The sequence below is a fragment of the Suricata suricatta genome, chromosome 9 (genome assembly GCF_006229205.1).
Source record: "Suricata suricatta isolate VVHF042 chromosome 9, meerkat_22Aug2017_6uvM2_HiC, whole genome shotgun sequence".
NCBI lineage: Eukaryota > Metazoa > Chordata > Mammalia > Carnivora > Herpestidae > Suricata > Suricata suricatta.
The window spans coordinates 113,149,404-113,172,353 of NC_043708.1; positions in this window are offsets into that span (position 1 = coordinate 113,149,404).

Consider the following 22,950-nt stretch of genomic DNA (forward strand, 5'->3'; position numbering starts at 1 on the left):
ACTATTATATAACATACTACTGGAAGTCTTTGCCTCAGCAATTAGGCAACAGAAATAAATAAAGACATATAAAATCAACAAGAAGTCAGATTTTACTATTTGTAGACAACATGATCCACTATATAGATAGAAAACCCAAAAGATGCCACCAAAAAAATTGCTAGAACAAATACATGAATTCAGCAAAGTCACAGGATATGAAATCAATGTGCAGCATTTCATATAGAAATGTAACGAAGCAGCAGAAAAAGAAAGCAAGAAATTGATCCCAACTACGGCTGCACTAAAAACCATGAGATGCCAAGGAATAAACCTAACTAAAGAGGTAAAAGTTCTGTACTCTGAAAACTATAGAAGACTTATGAAAGAAATTGACGAACACACAAAGAAATGGAAAGGCATTCCATGCCCATGAATTGGAAGAATAAATATTGCTTAAATATCTATACTACCCAAAGCAGTCTACACATTTAATGCAATCCCCATAAAAAATCACTAGCATTTTTCACAGAGCTAGAATAAACAATCCTAAAACTTGTAAGGGACCACTAAGGCCATAAATAGCAGAAACAATCCTAAAAAAGAAAAACACAGTTGGAGGCATCATGATTTCGAACTTCAAGCTATATTACAAAGCTATAGTCATCAAGACAGTATGGTACTGATACAAAACAGACACATAGATCAATAGAACAGAATAGAAAACCCAGAAATGGGCCCAGAATTACATGGTCAACTCATCTTCAACAAAGCAGGAAAAAAATATCCATTTGAAAAAAGTCTCTCCAATAAATGGTTTTGGGAAAACTGTATGGTGACATGCAGAAGAATGAAACTGGACCACTTTCTTACACCATAGACAAAAATAAATTCAAAATGGATGAAAAAGACCTAAATGTGAGACAGGAAACTATCAAAATCCTGAAAGAGAACATAGGCAGCAACCTCTGTGACCTCAGTGGGAGCAGTTTCTTACTAGACATGTTCCCAGAGACAAGGAAACAAAAGCAAAAATGAACTATTGGGACTTCCATCAAGAAAAAAAAAAATCTTATGCACAGCAAAGGATACCATCAACAAAACTAAAAAGCAGCATATGGAATGGGATAAAATATTATAAGCAACATATCTGATAAAGGGTTAGTATTCAAAATTTATAAAGAAATTATCAAACTCAATACCCAAAAAACATATAACCCAGTTAAGAAATGGGCAGAGACATGAATAGACACTTTTACAAAGAAGACATCCAAATGGCTAACAGACACATGAAAAGATGTTCAACATCACTCATCATCGTGGAAATACAAATGAAAATCACTAAGAGATACCACCTTATTGTCAGAATGGCTATAATTAACAACACAAGAAATAGAGCCTGCTGGTGAAGATGTGGAGAAAGGGGAACCCTCATGCACTGTTGGTGGGAATGCAAACTGGTATAGCTACTCTGGGGAACAGGATGGAGGTTCCTCAAAAAGTTAAAAATAGACCTACCATATGATCCATGAATTGTACTACTAGATATTTACCCAAAGGATACAAAAATACAGATTAGGGGGCATCTGGGTGGCTCAGTTGGCTGAGCGTCCAACTTGATTTTGGCTCAGGTTATGATCCCCAGAGTCATGGGAATGAGCCTCATGATCGGTTCCATACTGAATGTGGAGCCTGCTTAAGATTCTCTCTCTCTTCCACTCTGCCCGTCTCCCCTACTCATGCACTCTCGCTCTTGCTCTAAACTAAGAAAAAATACAGATTTGAAGAGGTACATGAATCCCAATGTTTATAGGAACATTATCAACAGTAGCCAAACTTTAGAGAGAGCCCAAATGATGAATGGATAAAGAAAAACACGGTGTATATACAATGAAATATTACTCGGCCGTAAACAATGAAATCTTGCCATTTACAATGAGATGAATGGGATTAGAGTGTATTATGCTAAGTAAAGTAAGTCAGAAAAAGACAAATACCATATGATATCATTCATACTTGGAATTTAAGGAACAAAACATGAACATATGAGGAGGAAAAAGAGAGAGGGAAATAGCCCATAAAGACTCAAAGATAGAAAACAAACTGAGGGATGATGGAGGGAGGTGGGTGGGAGATGGGCTTAAATAGGTGATGAGTATGAAGGAAGGCATTTATTACAATGAGCACTAGGCGTTGTATGTAAGTGATGAATCATTGAATTCTAATTCTGAAACCAATATTGCACTATATTTTAACTAAGAAGAATTTAAATTAAAATTTGAAAAGAAAAACACATTATGGTAAGTGAAATAAGGCAGACACAAAAGATAGGTACTGTATGATTCCATTTAGAGATCTAGAATAATCTAATTTATAGAGACAATATAGAATGGTAGTACCAAGGGCCAAGAATAGAATGGGAGTTACTAATTAAGGAGTACAATTTTAAGTATGGGTTGATGAAAATGTTCTAGAGATGGATGGTGGTAAATGGTTGCACAACAATGTGGGTGTACTAAATGCCACTGAGCTCCACACTTAAAAATAATTTATGGGTGCCTGGGTGGCTCAGTCAATTGAGCATTAGAATCTTGATTTTTGCACAGGTCATGACCTCACAGTTGTGAGACTGAGGCCTATGTCAGGCTCTGCACTGAGCGTGGAGCCTGCTTAAGATTCTCTCACTCCCTATCCCTCTGCCCCTCCTCATGTTTTTTTTTCTCTCTCTCAAAAAATAAAATAAATCAAATGTATTATGTATATATCACATTAAAAAGGCAGAATGAAAAAAATGCCATTATTAAGTGATGCTATCAGATGTTGCCTTGTAATATGCTCAAAAGTATCACTTGAGTTATCAAGGGATTGAGATGTGTTCCTGTACTTTATAATTGAGTAAAATGAGTTTTACTGGTTTAGTAAGTTTGCTGTTGTTATATTTGTAGAGATAATGTCTGGAACCACATTCATATGTAAAGTTTCACCAAGAAACTCCCTTTGATCTTATTTAAATAGTTTACCAGCTACCCTCTGATACATTTGTTCATTAAGTAAATTCACAGCCTGAAATCCTTCCATCCATTTAGATTGTAACTGTGTATCCTCTCTATTGGAATAATGCTCTAGTTCTGAAAGTACGCTCTTCAAATGCAAAGAAAGCAGTGTAATGAAATAATCATGAATATCAGATGCCTATCCATGCCCCGGCACTGTAGCTGATATTTCATGTTATCTCACGTAAGTCTTAACTCCTGTTGTGAGGCAGGTGGTGGTATTCTCATTCTATGAAAGAAAATAGGCAGTGAGGGAAGGTAAGGACACTTACATTTGTCAGACCTGAATGGGGATGCTGATGCAACCCTTCTGTATTGTGATGAGCACTGTAGGCAAGGTGCTGGCTTGTTTAGATGTTCTAGGCTAGCTCACCTCAATGCTTCACACCACAAACAGAAGGAGCAGGTTTATAAATGTGAACAAAATTAGATGTATTGGTGGGTGCACATATAAAGAAAAATTGAAATGGAGAAAATATCTTAGTTCTTAGCTTCCATAGATCATGGGGAACACTGAAGAAATATCACACAAAACAAAATCATTATTTGTCATAAATGAAACACCATAAGGTAAAAGAGATCACAGGATTTAATCTTTCTTTCTTCATTAAAATAAAAAGGACTGAAGTTGTCATACCATGAAACAGTGTTTTCTGCAAGATATGTGTTTCCATAACATATTTTATTAGTTCATATGCAGCTGGTAAATTGGGGAATGATACCAGTCCTGTATGGAAGTTGTACTGGTTGGAACATCACTTTTAAAGTAAGCTAATGTGTTAAAGCAAACAGAGACAAAATTTCCCACAACTAAAAAGATTAACCGTTAGCAATATATGAAGACTCTAAGAACGAAAAGTCCTTAAAAGCTAGTTTAGTGGCTCCAGAAACTACCTAATTTATCACTATGCTAAGCTGTCTGGGGGAGCTACAAGTACAGAAGACGACCTTTCACCTGGTGATTACAAAAAGAGCATGTATTAAAAAGGCTACCTCTGGATCATATTTTTAGTATTTTTAGTTTCTATTAGAAGGAAATTATTTCTAGAATCTATACCTGAAAGGAAGAAACACATGCCCACAACTAAGGCTACAAAAGATTGACAACTAATTCCCAGTATAGATAATCATAGATACTTAGGATTATTGTTTTTGTTACCACTTAGGTTACAACATTCCAAACATCTTCATAAGGCTTAATTTTTAGGGCATAATTTTGCAGAATGTGAGGTTTTGATCTTATTGAGGACAATATAAAGAATAAATTAGATCAGGACACATTCTTCAAACAGTCTTTTTCAGTTGCAAAGTTATCATGAAATATAGAAAGTAATAGTGACTTACAGGTAGTATTCAAATAAAGAGTTGTAGAGTAGTCTGGAACCATGGATGTTCTGAACACCAAAAAAAATTTTTTTTACATTTATTTACTTTTGAGAGACAGAAACTGTGAACAGGAGAGGAGCAGAGAGAGAAAGAGACGCAGAATCTGAAGCAGGCTCCAGGCTCTGAGCTAACAGTCTGCACAAAGCCCAACATGGGGCTCAAACCCACGAACTGTGAGATCATGACCTGAGCCTAAGTCGGACACTCAACCAACTGAGCCGCCCAAGTGCCCCATGAACACCAAAAATCTTGAGCTAGTAAATAGTTGAGGCAGAGGAGCAAACACTGGCCCAATGTAACATCCCATCTGTGAACCATTTCCTCTTCAAGCCAATTTCTCCACACCCTTGCCAGTTATCTTTTTTTGTTGTTATTGTTGTTAATAGTTATCCTAATGGGTGTGAAATGGTATTTCATTGTGTTTTCTTTATGTTTAGGTCTATTTTATTTTTTAAAGTTTTTATTTAAATTCTGGTTAGTTAACATAGAGTGTAATATTAGTTTCAGGTGTAGAATTTAAGGATTCCTCACTTACATCCAACACTCAGTGTTCATCCCAAGTGCACTCCTTAATGCCCATCTCATGGTTTAATTTACATTTCTGTTATGATTACTGATGTTGAGCATCTTTTCATGTGCTTATTGGCTATCTTTATATCTTCTTTGAATACCTTTTTGAGTCTTTTTTATAGTTTTGAACTGGACTGTCTTTTGGTGCTGCATTTAAGTTTTTTATTATATGATGGATATTAATTCCTCATCAGATAAATGATTTGCAGCTATCCTCTCCTATGCATGCTTTTTCACTCTGTTAAGAGTGTCCTTATTACATACAGGTTGTAAATTTTGATGAAATCCAGCTTGTACATCCTGTTGATAACTTGTGACATTGACATCATATCCAAGGAATCATTGCCAAATCCATTGCGTTTCCTCATTTTTCTTCTAAGAGACTTACAGTTAGAAGTCTTACATTTAGGTCTCTGGTCCATTTTTTAAATTCAAGTATAATTAACATACAGTGTAATAATATATACGATAATGTATAGTTACATTACATATATATGTACTATACACACACATACATATAGTATAATGATTCAAAAATTCCACATATTTCTCAGTACTCATCAAGATTAATGTACTCTTGAGGCACCTGGGTGGCTCAGTCAGTTAAACGTCCGACTTCAGCTCAGGTCATGTCTCACTTCAGCTCAGGTCATGTCTCACAGCGGTTTGTGGGTTCGGGCCCGACGTCAGGCTCTGTGCTGACAGCTAGCTTAGAGCCTGGAGCCTGTCTTCAGATTCTATGTCTCCTTCTCTCAGACCTTCCCCTGCTCACGCTGTTTCTCTCTGTTAGTGTACTCTTTTTCCCACTTATCTGTTTCACCCATTTCCTCACCCTCCTCCCTTCGGCAACCATCAGTTAGTTCTCTGTATTTAAGAGTTATATTTGTTGGTCTCATTTTTAATTTTTTTAATTTTTAATTTTTAATGTTTATTTATTTTTGAGAGAAAGAGTATGAGTGGGGAAAGAGCAGAAAAAGAGGGAGATACAGAATCTGAAGCAGGCTTCAGGCTCTGAGCTGTCAGCATAGAGCCCGATACAGGACTCAAACTCACAGACTGCAAGGTCATGACCTGAGCTAAAGTCAGACGCTTAACCAACTGAGCTACCCAGCCACCCCTATTAGTCTCATTTTTTAAATTACACATGTGAGTGAAGTCATTTGGTATTTGGTATTGTCTTTCTCTGACTGATTTATTTCATTTAGCATTATACCTTCTTGGTCCATCCATGTTGTTGCAGATGGTAAGATTTCATTTGTTTTTATAGCTAAGTAATAGTATTCCATTATATATATTTATATATACCACTTCTTTGTATTCATTCATCTATCCATGGACACTTGGGTTGCAACCTTATCTTGGCTATTGTAATAATGCTACAGTAAACATAGGGGTACATATATCTTTTCAAAGTAACATTTTTATTTCCTGGCATAAATACCTAGCAGTGGAATTACTAGATCATGGGGTAATTCTATTTTTAATTTTTTGAGGAACTTTTACAGTTTTCCACAGTGGCTGGACCAATTTGCATTCTCTCCAATAGTGCCTAAGGGTTTCTTTTTCACCACATCCTTGCCAACATTTGTTAGTTCATGTGTTTTTTTATTTTAGCTATTCTGACTTGTGAGGTGATCTCTTCTAGTAGTTTTGATTTGCATTTCCCAGATGATGAGTGCTATTCAGCATCTTTTCATTTGTCTTTTGGCCATGTATGCATTCTTTGAGAAAATGTCTATTCAGTTCTTCTCCCCATTTTTCAATCAGATTGGTTTCTTGGTGTTGAGTTGTATAACCTCTTTATATATTTTAGATATTAATCCCTTATGATATATATCATTTGTAAATATTATCTCCCATTCAGTAGGTTGCCTTTTCATTTTGTTGATGGTTTCCTTTGCTGTGCAAAAGCTTTTTAGTTTGATATAGTCCCAATAGTCTCCTTTTGGTTTTGTTTCCCTTGCCTGAGGATTCATATATATATGAACGTTTCTGTATCTGATGTCCAAGACATTACTGCCTGATTTCTTTTTAGGAGTTTTACAGCCTCAGATCTTACATTTAGGTCTTCAGTTCACTTTGAGTTTATTTTTATGTATGGTGCAAGGAAGTGATCCAGTTTCATTTTTTTTTACATGTTGCTGTCCAGTTTTCCCAGCATGATATGTTGAAGAGACTTTTTTCTCTGTTCAATATTCTTACCTCCTTTGTTGTAGATTAATTGGCCTTTTATAAGTGTGGGTTTATTTCTACACTCTCTGCTCAGTTCCATTTATCTCTGTGTTTTTTATTTTGCACCAGTACCGTATTGTTTTGATTACTACAGCTTTGTAGTATATCTTGAAATCTGGAATTGTGATACCTCCAGCTTTGTTCTTCTTTTTGAAGATTGCTTTTGCTATTCAGGGTCTTTTGTGGTTACATGTCAGTTTTAGAATTTTCTAGTTCTGTGAAAATTACTGTTGGTATTTTAATAGGGATTGCATTAAATCTGTAGACTGCTTTGGGTAGTATGGACATTTTATCAATGTTTGTTCTTCCAGTCCATGAACACAGAATATCTTCCTATTTGTTTGTGTCCTTTACAATTTGTTGTCTTTTATACTTTGCAAAGTACAGGTCTTTCACCACGTTGGTGAGTTTATTCCTAGGTGTTGTTATGATTTGTAATGCAATTGTAAATGGGATTCTTAATTTCTCTTTCTGCCACTTCATTATTAATGTGTGGGGAGCGGCAAAGATCTCAGCTGCTTGGCCATTTACTAGCCGGATTTGTCACTCCCTGAGGGGAGTTGCAAAATAGGCAGGGGAGCGCCACTCCCTGTCAGAGAAGCCAAAAGACCAAAAATCAACCGCCTGCAGGCAGGGTGGTATCGGCCCCTCTGGCGCTGTGCTAAAACACTCTAGTCTGGTTCCTCTTTTACTCCAGTCTTAATCCCTTAACCCTGTTTCCTAGCAACTGACCTAGGTCAGCTGCCTTGATTTCCCGCCTTGAAACCTTTATAAGAGACAGTTTTCTGAATGAAGCTCTCTCTCTCTTTTGCCTGATCAGAAGCTGTGAGTTGTGTCTTTACTATCTGTGGGTCCCTTTTCCTGCCCTTTCTCTCCCTCCCTCGGGAAAAGAACTCACAAGGACTCTCCTCCCTGCTGGTCAGGATGGATGAGACAGGTACCGCCGAATGCCAGGGACGAGCGCACCGGGACCTGGTTCCGGGTTAAGACAATTGGCGCCTCAACGTGCGACTGAGTGAGGGAGCAAGACATATTGACGACCCCACGCGCGACCTGAGTGAAAAGGGATCCAGTGAAGAACGCGGATTGGTAAAAATAGACGGCCAGTTTACCTGGTCCTCGCGCTGAAAAAATTAAAAAGCCGGCCAGTCTACCTGGCTCTCCCGCTGAAAAAATTTAAAACATAGCCGGCCAGTCCACCTGGTTCACGCACTGAAAAAGTTTAAAAGGAGTCAACCACGCGGGCGGCAGCGCCGTTCACAACTCGTGTGGAAAGCAGCCGACTGCAGGCAGTCCACGGCTGGAGTTTATGATCGGTGATTTTAGGACAGAAATTAAGCAAATAATCTAAACAAAGACTCTTAGAGCACAGGGAGTAAAAGGTATCTAAGTGTTTTTCTAAAAAAAACCTCTGCTGAGGAAGAATAATAGCTTTTGGTGTGTGTGTGTGTGAATGAAGGCTATCCTTTGTTTGTCTTTGTGTCACTGTATTAAAAAATAACTAATAAGAAATAAGGGGCAATTACAGAGTCTGTTCTACTTGTTTTGGTTTGTTGCAAACGCCTCCCTTTATGGAGGCCTGTCTTTATGACAGGCAGAGCTAGAGTCAAGAATAAATTAAGCTTTGAACCATAAAGAGTCTAACGAAAAGAGAACTCTTTATTGATATTAAGAGCATAGATTAAGTTTTGAGCCATATGGAGTTAAAGAAAGAGGACTCCGTATAGATATAATACAATGTATGCTTTAAAGGGGTCAAAACATCGCCTCAGCAAGCTGCACAGTTTTTACATATTGTAAAACAGCTAAAAGTCTAAAACTGCCCCATTGCCCAGGGCAACCAGAGGCCACCAGGTTGCAGTCCGCTGGGTGGGGAGAGGCCAATTTGCATAACACTAGCTTCTCCCTCTGCCTAAGGCGATAAGAAACAAAGGACCACGGAAGTAAGATTCTTTGCACCAAATTTCCAGGTCAAAAAATTAACTAGGGCACAAACGGTCCCTGGGCTACCTGGGCCCAAGCGAAACTTATTCAGTGTTTAAGTTTGTTGGTTTGAGATAAAAACAGAAATTTATGTTGTGTCTGAATCTGCCAGAAGTCAAATAGGTTCCTATGATCTCTGCTTCAATTTTTAACAAGTGTATGTTAAAAGAATGGTTAATTTGGTCTGGTCTATAGTTTTCCTGAGTAATTGTTAAAAGAGTTTTAAAGATTCTTAGTAAGTTAAGATGTTAAGATTTTACTTGATAGCAAATTAAGATTAAATTCATTGGCTGTCTAACAAGTTAAAACTAAAGCAAAAGTCAACTAATTAACATATTGGTAAAAGATAAGGCCTGTAGATGTCTGTGCTTTTTAACTTGTGGCAAAACGACTGGGGATATTTAAAACTGTTAAAAGCTGCTTTGTACTTAATTGATTCAGAAGTTTACCATCTAAAAAAAAAGTTTTGATTACTAAGCCCTTAATGGGAGACTAGATTTCTAAGAGTTAATAGTCTGCTAAGTACGATTTATAAATGGTGCAACTACTCAAATATATGTGCAGCTCCTAAAGTTTTAATGTTTTGATATAAATCATTATTCAACACCTTTAATAATCAAAATATAAGTGTCACTAAATTTAAGCTGTAACTTAACAGCCTTTACAATTAAAGGGGGGCAGGGGGCACAGAGAATGGAGGCAAGACAAGTCTCTGATGAAGCCTCATTTATTGAGAGAACATACACATCTTATAAAGGGTAGAAGGCAGGAAGCAAGGCAGCTGACGTAGGTCGGTTGCTAAGAAACAGTGTTCTAGAAAAGGCTCAGCACAGCGCCTGAGGGGCTGATGAGAAAGCCCAGCCTGACTGTCTCCAGCCCTGAGCTGGGAGTGATAACACTGCTGATCTTTGGTCAAGGCACATCTCTTTTCTCCTGACAGCTCCCCACACATCTATTGAGATGATCGTATGTTTTCTATCCTCTTATTGATGTGTTGTATCATGTTGATTTGGGACCCTTGCATCACCCTTGCATCTCAGGAATAAATTTCATTTGATCATGGTGAACGATTTTTTAATGTATTTAAAGTATTATTGATTCTGTTTGGTAATGTTTTTTGAGGATTTTTACATCTATATTCATGAGAGATAATAGTATGGAGGTTTTTTTCTCTGTAGGATCATTATCTGGTTTTGGTACCAAGGTAACTATAGCCTCATAGAATAAATTTGAATTTTTTTTTCATAAAAATTCTCTTACAATTGTTTGTATTTCTGTGATGTCAGGTGTTATTTTTTCTGTTGTCTTTTAAGTTTCTATTTTGTTTATTTCTGCTCTGATCTTCATTTTCTTCCTTCTACTGATTTGGGGTTTTGATCTTTTTCTAGCTTCTTTAGGTGTAAGGTTAGGCTGTTTGAGATATTTCTTGCTTCTTTTTTTTTAATGTCTTTATTTTATTTTGAGAGCGAGAGAGACAGAAAGTGAGCGGGGATGGGGGGACAAGGAGAGAGGGAGACACAGATTCTGAAGCAGGCTCCAGGCTCTGAGCTGTCAGCACAGAGCCCGACATGGGCCTTGAACCCACAGACTGTGAGATCATGACCTGAGCTGAAGTTGGATGCTTAACCGACTGAGCCACGCAGGCATCCCATTTCTTGCTTCTTAAAGTAGGCCTGTATTGATAAACTTCCCTCTTAGAATAGCTTTTGATGCATCCCCAAGAGTTTAGACTGTTGTGTTTGCATGTTATTTGTCTCCATGTATTTTTTAATTGTCTCTTTGTTTTTGTTTGTTTGTTTGCTGTAATCATTTTTAGTAGCATGTTATTTAACCTGTATGTATTTGTGGCCTTTCCAGATTTTTTCTTGTGGTTGATTTCTAGTTTCACAATGTTGTGGTCAGAAAAGATGCATCATATAACCTCAATATTTTTTAATTTCTTCAGACATTTTTTGTGGCCCATTATGTGGAAAATGTTTCATATACACTTGAAAATAAGTGCTTTAGGATGGAATGTTCTGAATATTTCTGTTAAATCCATTTGGTTCAATGTATCATTCAAAGCCACTGTTTCCTTATTGATTTTCTGTTTGGCTGATCTGTCCATTAATATCAGTCGGGTGTTAAAGTCCACTACTATTATTTATTACTATCAATTAGTTCCTCTATATTTGTTACTAGATGCTTTATGTATTTAGATGCTTTCCTGTTGGGTGCATAAATATTTATGATTTTTATATTTGCTTGTTGTATTTTTCCATTTTATGCTTTTAAAATGTCATTTTTTTGTCTCTTGTTACAGTCTTTGTTTTAAAGTCATTAAAAAATTATTTTATGTCTTTTATTTATTTTTGAGAGACAGAGAGAGACAGTGTGAGCAGGGGAGAGTCAGAGAGAGGGAGACACAGAATATGAAACAGGCTCCAGGCTCTGAGCTGTCAGCACAGAGCCTGACATGGGACTCAAACCCACAGACCGTGAGATCATGAACTGGGCCAAAGCCAGACGCCTAACCGACTGAGCCACCCAGGTGCTCTTAAAGTCATTTTGTATTTTGTAATGCTACCCCAGCTTTTTTTACACATCCATTTGCATGATAAATGTTTCTCTATCCCTTCACTTTAAACCTGCAGGTGTCTTTTAGTCTGAAATGAGTCTTTTGTAGGCAGCATATAGATGGATCTTGTTTTTTTACCCATCCCATCACCCCATGTCTTTTGATTTGAGCATTTTAGTTTTTTGCATTCAAAATAATTATAGATATTTATTTATTGCCATTTTGTTACTTGATTTGTGGTTGCTTTCTTCCCTCAGACTCTTCTCTCATGATTAGTTGACTTTATTTAGTGATATACTTGGATTCCTCTCTCCTTATTTTCACATATTTACTACTGTTTTTTGATTCATGGTTATCATTAGGTCTGTAGATAACATTTTCTGTATATATTAGTCTATATTAAACTTCTGGTTGCTTAAGTTTGACCCAATCTTTACTTTTCTCTCCCTGTCATGTTTTAGGTCTATGGTATCATATTTTATATTCTCTTATTTTGTGAGTTCCTTGACTGATTTTTACTGATCTATTTACTTTTACTGTTTTGTGTTTCCTACTTTTGATACTCCCACTTACACTCTTTGCTTTCCGCTCAAGGAGTCCCCTTTAACATTTCTTGCAGGGCTGGTTTGGTGGTCACAAACTCCTTTATCTTTTGTTTGTCTGGGAAACCCTTTATCACTTCTTCACTTCTGAATGATAGAGTATTCTTAGTTGCAGATTTTTCCCTTTCAGCACATTGTCAATGCTACTCCCTTCAGGCCTAGAAAGTTTCTTTTGAAAAATCAGCTTAATAACCTTATGGGGTTTCCCTTTATTGTTTTCTTTTATCTTTGCTGCTTTTAAATTTTTCTCTTTTTCATTACTTTTTGCCATTTAAATTACTTGTGTCGTGGTGTGGACTTCCTTGGGTTAAAGTTGTTGAGCGATTTCTGAGCCTCTTGGATCTGGATTTCTGTTTCATTCTCTAGATTTGGGAAGTTTTAAGTTATTTCTTCAAATAAATTTTCTGCCCCTTTCTCTCTTCTTCTGGGATCTCTATAATGCCAATGTTATTATGCTTGATAGTGTCACTGAGTTCCCTAAGTCTATTCTCACTCTGCATAATTTTTTTACTCTCACATGCACAGCTTGGTTACTTTCCATTTCTCTCTCTTCTAGGTACCTGATTAGTCTTTTGCTTCCCATACCCTGCTATTTATCCCATCTGGTATATTTTTAATTCATTTACTGTGTTTTTCGTCTCTGATTGGTTCTTTTTTTCCCAAATCTTTGTTAAGGGTCTCACTGATGTCCTCCATTCTTTTCTCAAGTCCAAAAAGTATCTTTATGATGATTACTTTGAATTCTTTATCAAGTATATTGCATCTATGTTATCTGTGATCTTCTTATGTGGATTTTATTATGTTGAAGTAGTTTTCTTCTATTCCCAGGATGATGAGTGTTTTCGCCAGAAACGCCTATTGAGGGTTGCCTGGATGGCTCAGTTAAAGCATCCAACTCTTGATTTTGGCTCAGATCATGATCCCAGTTTGTGAGATCAAGCCCCACATCAGGCTCTGTACTGCAGAGCCTGCTTGGGATTCTCTCTCACTCTCTCTGTGCCCTTCCTCCTTTTCACACTGTCCCTCCCTCTCTCTCAAAATATTTTTTTAATATTAAAAAAAAATTAAAAATCCTGTCAAATTTTGTCAAATGCCTTTTCTGTATCAGTTGATGTCATCATATGAGTTTTTCTCTCTTCATTCTGTCAATATAGTAGTATATTAATTAATTTTCACTTGTTGAACTATCTTTGAATTGCAGGAATAAATCCACTTGTTCATGAACTATCCTTGAATTGCAGGAATAAATCCACTTGTTCAAAGTATATAAAACTTCTAATGTGATGCTAATATTTTGTTTAGGATTTTTGCAATAATATTCATCAGGGATATTAATCTATAGCTTTTCTCCCCCCTTCTTTTGTGGTCTGGCTTTGGTGCCAACGTAACACTGGCCTTATAGAATGAGTTAGAAAGTTTCACTTGAATTTTTTCAAAAAGTTCAAGGACTGGTGTTATTTTTTGTTTAAATATTTGATAGAATTCTTCAGTGAGCTTTTCTTTGTTGGGAGGTTTTTAATTACTGATTCAGTCACCTAGTTATAGGTCCATGTAGACTTTATTTGTTCATGGTTAAGTCCTTGTATTTCTAGGAATATAATCATTTTATATGGGTTTTCCAATTTATAGGCAGTATAGCTGCTCATAGTAGTACATGTTCTTTTTTTTTTTATTGCCTGTAGAATAATTACTAATACCCCTAGTTTTATATCTGCTTTTAATAAGTTGAAACTTTTTTTTCATGCTCTAGTTAAGGTTTTTCCACTCAAAATCTTTTTGAAAACTATATTGCTTATTTCAGCTCTAATCTTCCACTGGATGTAGGTTTATTTTTTTCTAGTTCCTTTTAGAATATTTATTTCATATAGTTATATCTACATATTCAAGGTAAGCATTTACAGTTATGGATTTCCTTAGCATTGCTTTTGTTGCATCACATACATTTTGTTATGTTGTGTTTTGCTGAATATGTTTTTAGGGTCTGTTATTAGATGCATAAATGTTTTTAACTGTTTAATCTTGATGTATTTTAAACCTTTTATCAGTAGATAATGTCCTTTGTTGTCTCTTGTAAGCTTTTTGGATTTAAAGTCTTTTTTTGTCTGATAATAGTATGGCTGCCACTACTCCTTTTGATGACTATTTGCATGGAATATCTTTATCCATTCTTTTACTTTTAACCCATTTGTGTCTTTAGATCTAAAGTCAGTCTCTTGTAGGCAGCATATAATTAGAGCATGTTTTTAAATCCATTTCACTAATCTGTTTTTTATTGGAATATACATTTACATTTAAAGTAATTATTGAGGGACTAATGTCACGCTATTTGTTTATGTGCCTTATAGCATTTTGCTCATTTTCGATGTGTCTTTTGTGTTTAGTTGAATTGTTTTGTAGTAAAACATTTTCTCATTTCCTTGTATATAATTATATAGCTACTCCTTTGTGGTTTCCTTAGGGATTCCATTTAACATCCTAAATTAATAACACCCTAATTTGAGTTTACAGCAGATTAATCTCTTTTCTTACGTATAACCCTTTCTTCACCACCTCTTTCAGTTATTGTCATAAAATTACATCGTTAAGTATTGTGCATCTGAAAACATAGACCAGTAGCTGTTTTAATTCTCTTAAATTATGTACAAAAGAAAAAGTAGAGCTACAAATCATAATTATAATACTAGCTTTTATACTTGCCAATGTATACTTTAATTAGAAATCTTCTTTCTTTATATAGTTTTCAGTTCCTGTCCACTGTCCCTTCTCATTCAACCTGAAGATAGCACTTCTTTTAGGGCAGGTGTAGTGGAATCTGTCTCCTTCTGTTTTTGTCGAGTGATGTTTTAGTTTCTTCTCCATTTTTGAAGGAGTCTTGTCAGAGTTTTTTTGGTGGACAGTTTTTGTTTGTTTGTTTTTAGCAATTTGAATATATCAAGCCCCACTGCCTTTTGGTCTCCAAGGTTTCTGATGAGAACTCTGATAACCTTACTGAGGATCCCTTTTCATTCCTGCTTTCAATCTTCTTTTTGTATTTTGCTTTGGATAGACTGATTCTAATGTGACTTGGTGGGTCTCTTGACTTTCTTCTACTTGGAATTCAATGAGCTTTACCTGTTCAAATCTGTCACTGAAATTCACCCTCCAGTGAAAATCTTTATTGTATCTTCTGCTCCAATATTTCTTTAGTCCTCTTTTATTTGTTCGTGTTCTCATTTTATTCATTTTCCTAATTTCCTGTATTTCTTTGAGTATATTTCTCTGTCTAGCAAAAAGTGTGTGCTTCCTCACAGCCAGTTTCTGTTCCTCTAAATAGACCTATTTTCTCTTTTTCTTTGCATGACTTGTTATTTTCTGTTTTTGAAAATTGAGCATTACACTATTATAATATGGTAATTTTGGATATAGGATTTTCCTGTCACCAGGGTTTACCAGGTTCTTCTTTTTTCTTTATGATTGCTGTAAACTGTTGTCCACTTATTTGAGACTTTTCCTGCCTGGAGCCAACCTTCATCACCCACCTGATGGCACAGACCAGAGGGTCAACAAGAGAAGACTGCAATGTAGTTCTCTGGAAGCAAAGCTACTGATATCACTTCTTCTAATCAACCAGCATATTCAATCAGCTTAAATTTTTCTTACTGGGCCTTTCCCTGTAACTTAGCAGTCAGTTAATCATTAAGGGCACTTTGAAGAGAAGATGCCCTTGTAAAAAGTTTACAGTGGGTAGAAACTAAGAAAGCAGTCACACTCCAATTTCTCTGAAGAATAGGTTCTACCTGTGTGGGGAGCTGCCAGAAGATAAGATGTGTGCCTTGACCAAAGATCAGCCACCTGCAGGCAGGGCAGTGTTATCACTCCCAGCTCAGGGCCAGAAACGGTCAGGCTAGGCTTTCTTATCAGCACCTCAGGAGCTGTGCTGAAATTGACGTCAGCTGCCTTGCTTCCCTCCTTCTACCCTTTATAAGATGGGTGTGTTCTCTCAATAAACGAGGCTTCATCAGAGACATTGTCTTGCCTCCATTCTCTGCGTCCCCTGCCCCCCAATTCTCCCTCCCTCCCTCAGGACCTGCGTTGACTGACCTGCTGGACGGGTCATACCTGTTTCAGTTAAAACAACTAGAACTATAAATATAAAAAATAACTAACCCTCTAGCTTGTCAGGCATAGAATTAGTAAGATTAAAGATTAATTCTTTGAAGTAAAAGAGCAGAAACACAAGAAAATAGCCAGAAAGTTTTCTCATGGATGAATTCCGTGAGAACTTTCTGAGAGTAAAAACAAAAGCTTGACACAAACATATAGAAAGTAGAAAGCATATATAAGCTTGCTAAAAAATCAATAAACGTCCAGATTGGTTCACCTGAGCTGTGTCCATTCCTTCGTGCTGACGACAGCCCTCCTTTGGGAAGCCCCTGGAGTAGTCAGAGCTCTGGCATTTTCCAAAGTATTTTTGCAAAGACCTTGTCCTGTGTGATCACATCTCTGTTTTGTTTATCTCATGTTCAGCTGTTTTGATAGATTTCCTTGAGTGCCAGTTCTCTATCTTTGCAGAATAGCTGGTGCTAGAGCATTCCTGCAATTACTTAGCTAGGGTTGCTCTGAGCCTAGGGATCTGACTGAGGTGAAAACTTAAGGTCTTAGATCTTTTCCGAGCATGTGTTTTGCCTGGGTGTACATATGACATTCTAAAACCCACCTTCCCCTCATAGAGCCTATTCCTGAATGTCCAGTTTTCACAAACTCTCATCCTACCTAGCCTTATATGACCTATTCTGTCTCCACCAATAATTGCTCGCCCTAGGTGTCTGAGTCTGTAGTCACCTTGCGGCTTTTACAAGTAATGCCTGCCACTCTTTCTGCCTGATTTCCAAGGTAATGTCAAAATAGAGGTGAGCACTTAAGACACACACAATAATTTGCAAATAAGTCTACTCTACCTCTTCTGGTTTGAGGGTAGAAACTGGAAAGCAGGCCTCTGCCACTTTTTAAGACTACCCTGCACTAGGACGAAGGCAAGTAAAACATCTCAAAAGTTTCTTATCATTTTAAAGATGATTTTTCTTCACTGGGCAGGTGTTGGTTGCTGTAATCTTTTATTGTTTCCCAGAGCTCTCACAGTGTTGGTTCATATAATTGCTGTTTTGGTTTTGTTGGAAAACAAGAGTTTGGATTGTCCTAGTTCACCATTTTGCTGGTGTCACGCAGGTCACTTATTTTTCACTCCTGTCTGCAATTCCAGTACATGACACTTCAACAGAGTGTTTTAGATACATATATGGTGAATTTGGGTTAGACTTGTAAGTACTGTGTAAATGTTAAGAAAATTATCCTCTAATCATTTTGCTTTTTATTATTAAAAAAATTTTTTAGTGTTTATTTTTGAGAGAGAGCATGAATGGGAGAGGGACAGGGAGGGAGACACAGAATCTGAAGCAGGTTCCAAGTCTCCGGGAACAGAGTTGACAGCACAGAACCCAATGTGGGGCTCAACTCCATGAACCATGAGATCATGACCTGAGCCAAAGCCTGATGCTTAACTGACTGAGCCACTCAGGCATCCCGATCATTGTGTTTAAAATTAAAGGAATTTATCAGTCTTGCCTTTTTTCTGGTTGTGAGGACAGTTTATATAAACTTAATGAGATGAAAATGCTCCATACCCTCTTGTTAATACCAAACATTAAATAAGTTTATTGGATTCTGCTAATGTTTTCTATCTTACAGTAGCACATATTCTTGAAACCTCTTTTGCTGTGTAGGGTAGAAATAAAATATGTAAAACAAAAATAACATGTTTTGCAAATATGTCACTATTCCTTATATAAGGCCAATATTAAAATAATTTTCTGTTAATACATTCTTTATATAATGTAGATTTTTTGTTTACTTAAGGATGTTATTATTACGAATGCTTACTATGTTTTATTTTACGATTTTAATTAAACAAACTCATACTCAGTTTCTACAAATGGAAGCCAAGTCACAGTCATCTAAAAATCTCAATTTCCAATCAAGAGGATTTAGTCTTCTGTTTCCATGAAAACTGAATTTATGGTGGTGTTAATCTGGTTGTGTGGGCACAAAATGCCAAAAGTAGTTTTAGTTCTTTCCCAAAGATTTCTGCATAACATATGAAAAATTCTCAGATTTGCAAAAGTTTTATTCTCTGTATATTCAATGTGTCAAATTTGAAACATATTTCTGAGGTATTGGTTGAGATCCCTCCTCCATTATTTGTGGTTTCATCAATTTGGGTCCTTTCCCTTTTCTTTTTGATAAGTGGCTAGGGGGCTATCAATTTTGTTTGTTCTTGCAAAGAACCAGCTTAGTTTTGTTCATCTGTTCTACTGGGATTTGTTGTTGGTTTCTATGTCATTTAATTCTGCTCTAGTCTTTTATTTTGTTCATCTGTTCTACTGGGGTTTGTTGTTGGTTTCTATGTCATTTAATTCTGCTCTAGTCTTTTATTTTCCTTCTTCTGCTGGCTTTAGGCTTTATTTGCTGCTCCTTTTCCAGCTCCGTTAGGCATAAGGTTAGGTTATGTATTGGGGACCTTTCTTGCCTCTTAAGATAGACCTGAATTGCAATGTACTTTCCTCTTAGGACTGACTTTGCTGCATCCGATGTTTGGACGGACTGTTGTATTTTCATTTGCATTTGCTTCCATGTATTTCCTGGTTATTTCTTAATTTCCTGGTTAATCCATTCATTTGATAGTAAGATATTCTTTAACCTCCATGTATTTGTGGTCTTTACAAATTCTTTGTAATTGATTTGAAGTTTCATAGCATTGTGATCCATAAATATGGTATGATCTGTTTGGTACCTATTGTAGAGCTGATTTGTGACCCAGTATGTGATCTATTCTAAAGAATGTTCCATGTGCCCTTGAGAAGAAAGTGTATTCTGCTGCCTTAGGATGAAATGTTCTGAATATATGTTAAGTCCATTTGGTGCAGTGTGTCATTCAAAGCCATTGTTTCCTTGTTGATTTTCTCCTTAGATGGTCCGTACATTGCTGTAAGTAAAGTTACAGCCCTCTACTATTATTGTACCATTATCAATGTTTCTATATGTCTGTGATTAATTTATATATTTGGGTATTCCCCAGTTGGAGGCATAAGTGTTTACAATTGATCTTTATGGATAGACCCCTTAATTATGCCCTTCTTCATCTCTTGTTAGTCTTTGGTTTAAAATCTAGTTTGTCTGAAAGAAGTATGGCTCCTCTGGCTTTCTTTTGACTTCCATTAGCATGATAGATGGTGCTCCATCCCCTTTCATTCCAGAGGTGATTTTGAGCGTAAAATGAGTCTCTTATAGGCAGCATATAGATGGATCTTGTGGGGTTTTTTTTTTTAATGCTTCACCCTATGTCTTTTGATTGGAGCATTTAGTCCATTTACATTCAGAATGATTATTCAAATACATGAATTTAGTGTGACTGTTACCTGTAGAGTTGGTGTTTCTGGTGATATGCTCTGCTTCTTTCTAGTGTTTATTGCTCCCCCCACCGCCCCTTCAAGTCTCCTTAAAATTTCTATCAGTTCTGGGTTAGTGGTCATAAAGTCCTTTAGTTTTTGTCTGGGAAACTTTCTCTCCTCTTCTATTCTTGCTATATAAAGAATTCTTGATGCGTTTTTTTCAAATTCAGCACATTGAATATTTCCTGCCACTCTATTCTGGCCTGCCATGCTTCAGTGGGCATGTCTGCTGCTAACCTTTTGTACCTATCCTTGTTGGTTAAGGACCTTTTGTCCCTAGCTGCTTTCAGAACTCATTTTTCTTTTTTGCAAGCTACACTGTGATAGGTCATGTTGACACGTTTTTGTTGAAGAGTTCTCTATGCCTCTTGTACTTAAATGCGTTTCATTTCCCAGATTCGGGAAGTTCTTGGCTATAATGTGTTTGAATAAACCTTCTGCCCCTTTCTCCTGCTTTTTTTCTGGGACTCCTTTGATACCGATATTATTTCGCTTTATGGAATCCTTGAGTTCCCTAGGTCTTCTATATCACCTATTCTCTAATCTGCTTCTTAAATCCATGTTGTGACTGTATCCAGTCAGTTTTCCATCTCAGTTACAGCATTTTCTATTTTGTCCTGACTAGTTTTTAGGTCTTTGATCTCTGCAGCAAGGATTTCTCTGGTGTCTTCTATGCTTTTTGCAAGCCCAGCTAGTAATCTTTTGAGCAAGTTCCTGGCGGTGATTTCTTCTTGACCTTTCTTTTTAAAGAGAATTCCTCCATTCTGTCATTTTGGCTATGTTTCTGTATTTTGTATGTTTTTTAAGCTTGTTATACTTTCTGCACCTGAGAGTAAGGCTATATTAAAAAGGGGTCATACACAGTCCAGGGCCTAGTCCTTCAGGACGATTTCTGGTATATGCTGTGTGCACTCTGCTGTTTTGTTTTGGCTGCTCTTTCTCACTTGTCAGTCTTCTGCAGAGCTCCTTGCTTGCAGTGTGTGTGTGTGTGTGTGTGTGTGTGTGTGTGTGTGTGTGTGTGTATGGACCTTTAAGTAGGTGTGCTTTGATTTGTTAAGATAAGCCTGGAAAAAAAGAGAAAAAAAAAAAACTTCATCCCCCAAAAAGGAGAAAATGAAAAGGAATGAAAAAGCCAAATGAAGAACTATAAATAAACCTGATTCCAAAGAAAGGAAAAAAAGGAAAAAGCTACATAAAAGGTAGCTACTTTTTTGCATGGACCTCAAGCATATTGTAGTATAGAGGTGGAATTTAAGGAAAGGTATTAAGCAATTTATGAACAAGTAATAAATTGTATCATTTATCTTGAATGTATCATAGATAAGCTGCTATATAACGATTGCCACTTCAGATAGCTGTGAAATTAGGTGATTAACTAGTTGTTACTTAACCTTCTAATTTCTGTATAAGTCTAATTACATGAAACAGAAGTTGGTGTTTTTTGATTTTTTACTTTCATGTTTGGAGTGTCATTGTTAACTACTGTAGTGTAAATGATGGAAAGTAACTGCATATGTTAAAAAAATATGAAACTTTATAAAGTAAAAAAATAAAATAAAATTTCAAAAAAAAAAAAGAAACCTGTGGTAAGCAGGGTTCTAAAAAAAAGAAAGAAAGAAAAAAGCCTTATCCAGAAAAAAAGAGAGAGAAAAGGAAATGAGAGAAAAAAAAAAAAGAAACAGTACAGTAAGCCTGGCCTTATTTCCACCAGAACTGCAGGTGATGTTTCAAAGTACTCTATTTTCAATACACTCAGTACATGCAGGGTACTGCCTGTCCTGGTCTTCTGGAGGACAGGCCTGTTGTGCTGACTCGGAATCTACCCTGCCCTAGGAGTATGCAGTTGCCAGACACAAGGCAATGGGGTTTGCTGTAAGTGGGTCCTGCCTCCACTGGGAGCTACTGTGTTGCTCTCTGATATTCCGCCATATTGGTGTTGAGAACAAAAATGGAGCCACCACATTCTCACACGCCCCGCTGTTCAGGAAACCGTCACAGAATAGTGAGGGCAGTCAGCACATCCTGTGCTACAGCTCTCCTGTTTTCTTCTTTGGCTTGCACCTGGGATTCAAACTCAAAATCTTACAGGACCTGGCACCGTGAAGTCCCACCACTCTCCTCCAAAGTAGAACCTCCCTATGCTATAGACACAGCATTGTCCTTTGTCCCACATCTGTGCAATGCATGCAATCTATGGTGTGGCACCGCAAAAAGCTGCAACCAGGTTATCCGCCCTCAGCCCATACCTTTGTCCCCTGCCTATGAAAGGCCTTTTGCTGGTGTCTGCAGGGTCTATTGTGCATGATCCTTACACCATGAGACACATCCATCAGCTCCCTCTGCCTTCCCAGAAGCACGTACCACAGCTCCACTCCAGAGAAAGTTGCATACTTCTCATACCACAGTTTGACTCCAGTTTGCAAAAAAAACCTGTGACAATACCTCTCGCTCCCCCATCCATGGTCCAGAGAGGTTCTCATCTCATGCAAACCTGATGCTGCATTCTCTCATCTCCTCTCTCTCCTCCTATTGTGTCTCTCCCTCCCCTCTGTGGCACCACCATTTTTCTCTCCCCCAATTCACTTCCATGTACCTCGTACCTGCCACAGTCTCCTTCCAACTATGGAAATCCTTCTGCCAGCCCTCAGATGGATTTCCTGGGTATTCGAAGTAATCTGATCTCAACACAGCTATATTTGAGGGACAAGGAAAAGCCTAGGGTCCACCTACTTCTCCACCATCTTAACTATTTCCCAAGAATACCTAAATTTACAGCATAGATCAATGGCCAAGTTTTTGCTACCTGGCCTCTTTTACAAGTTTGAGAAGTTGCTGTGTTTGCTAATAACCCAGTTTTAGGTCAAGTTGAGAGCACTATAAGCAGTGAAGTGGCCCATCGAATGCCCTTCATTAGTATAGATGATGGTAGATTATTAGGTCATTATGCAGCATGTCTGTTTCTAGATATTAATCGCAAGGTATACCTTCCCTCCTTTTCCTTAGATCACTATGCTTCCTTAGATGGCTTATGAGTTTAGTTTTACTTGGACAAAAAATAATCTAAATCTATTCCTTGAAGGAGCACTTTACAGAGCAAACTGTGG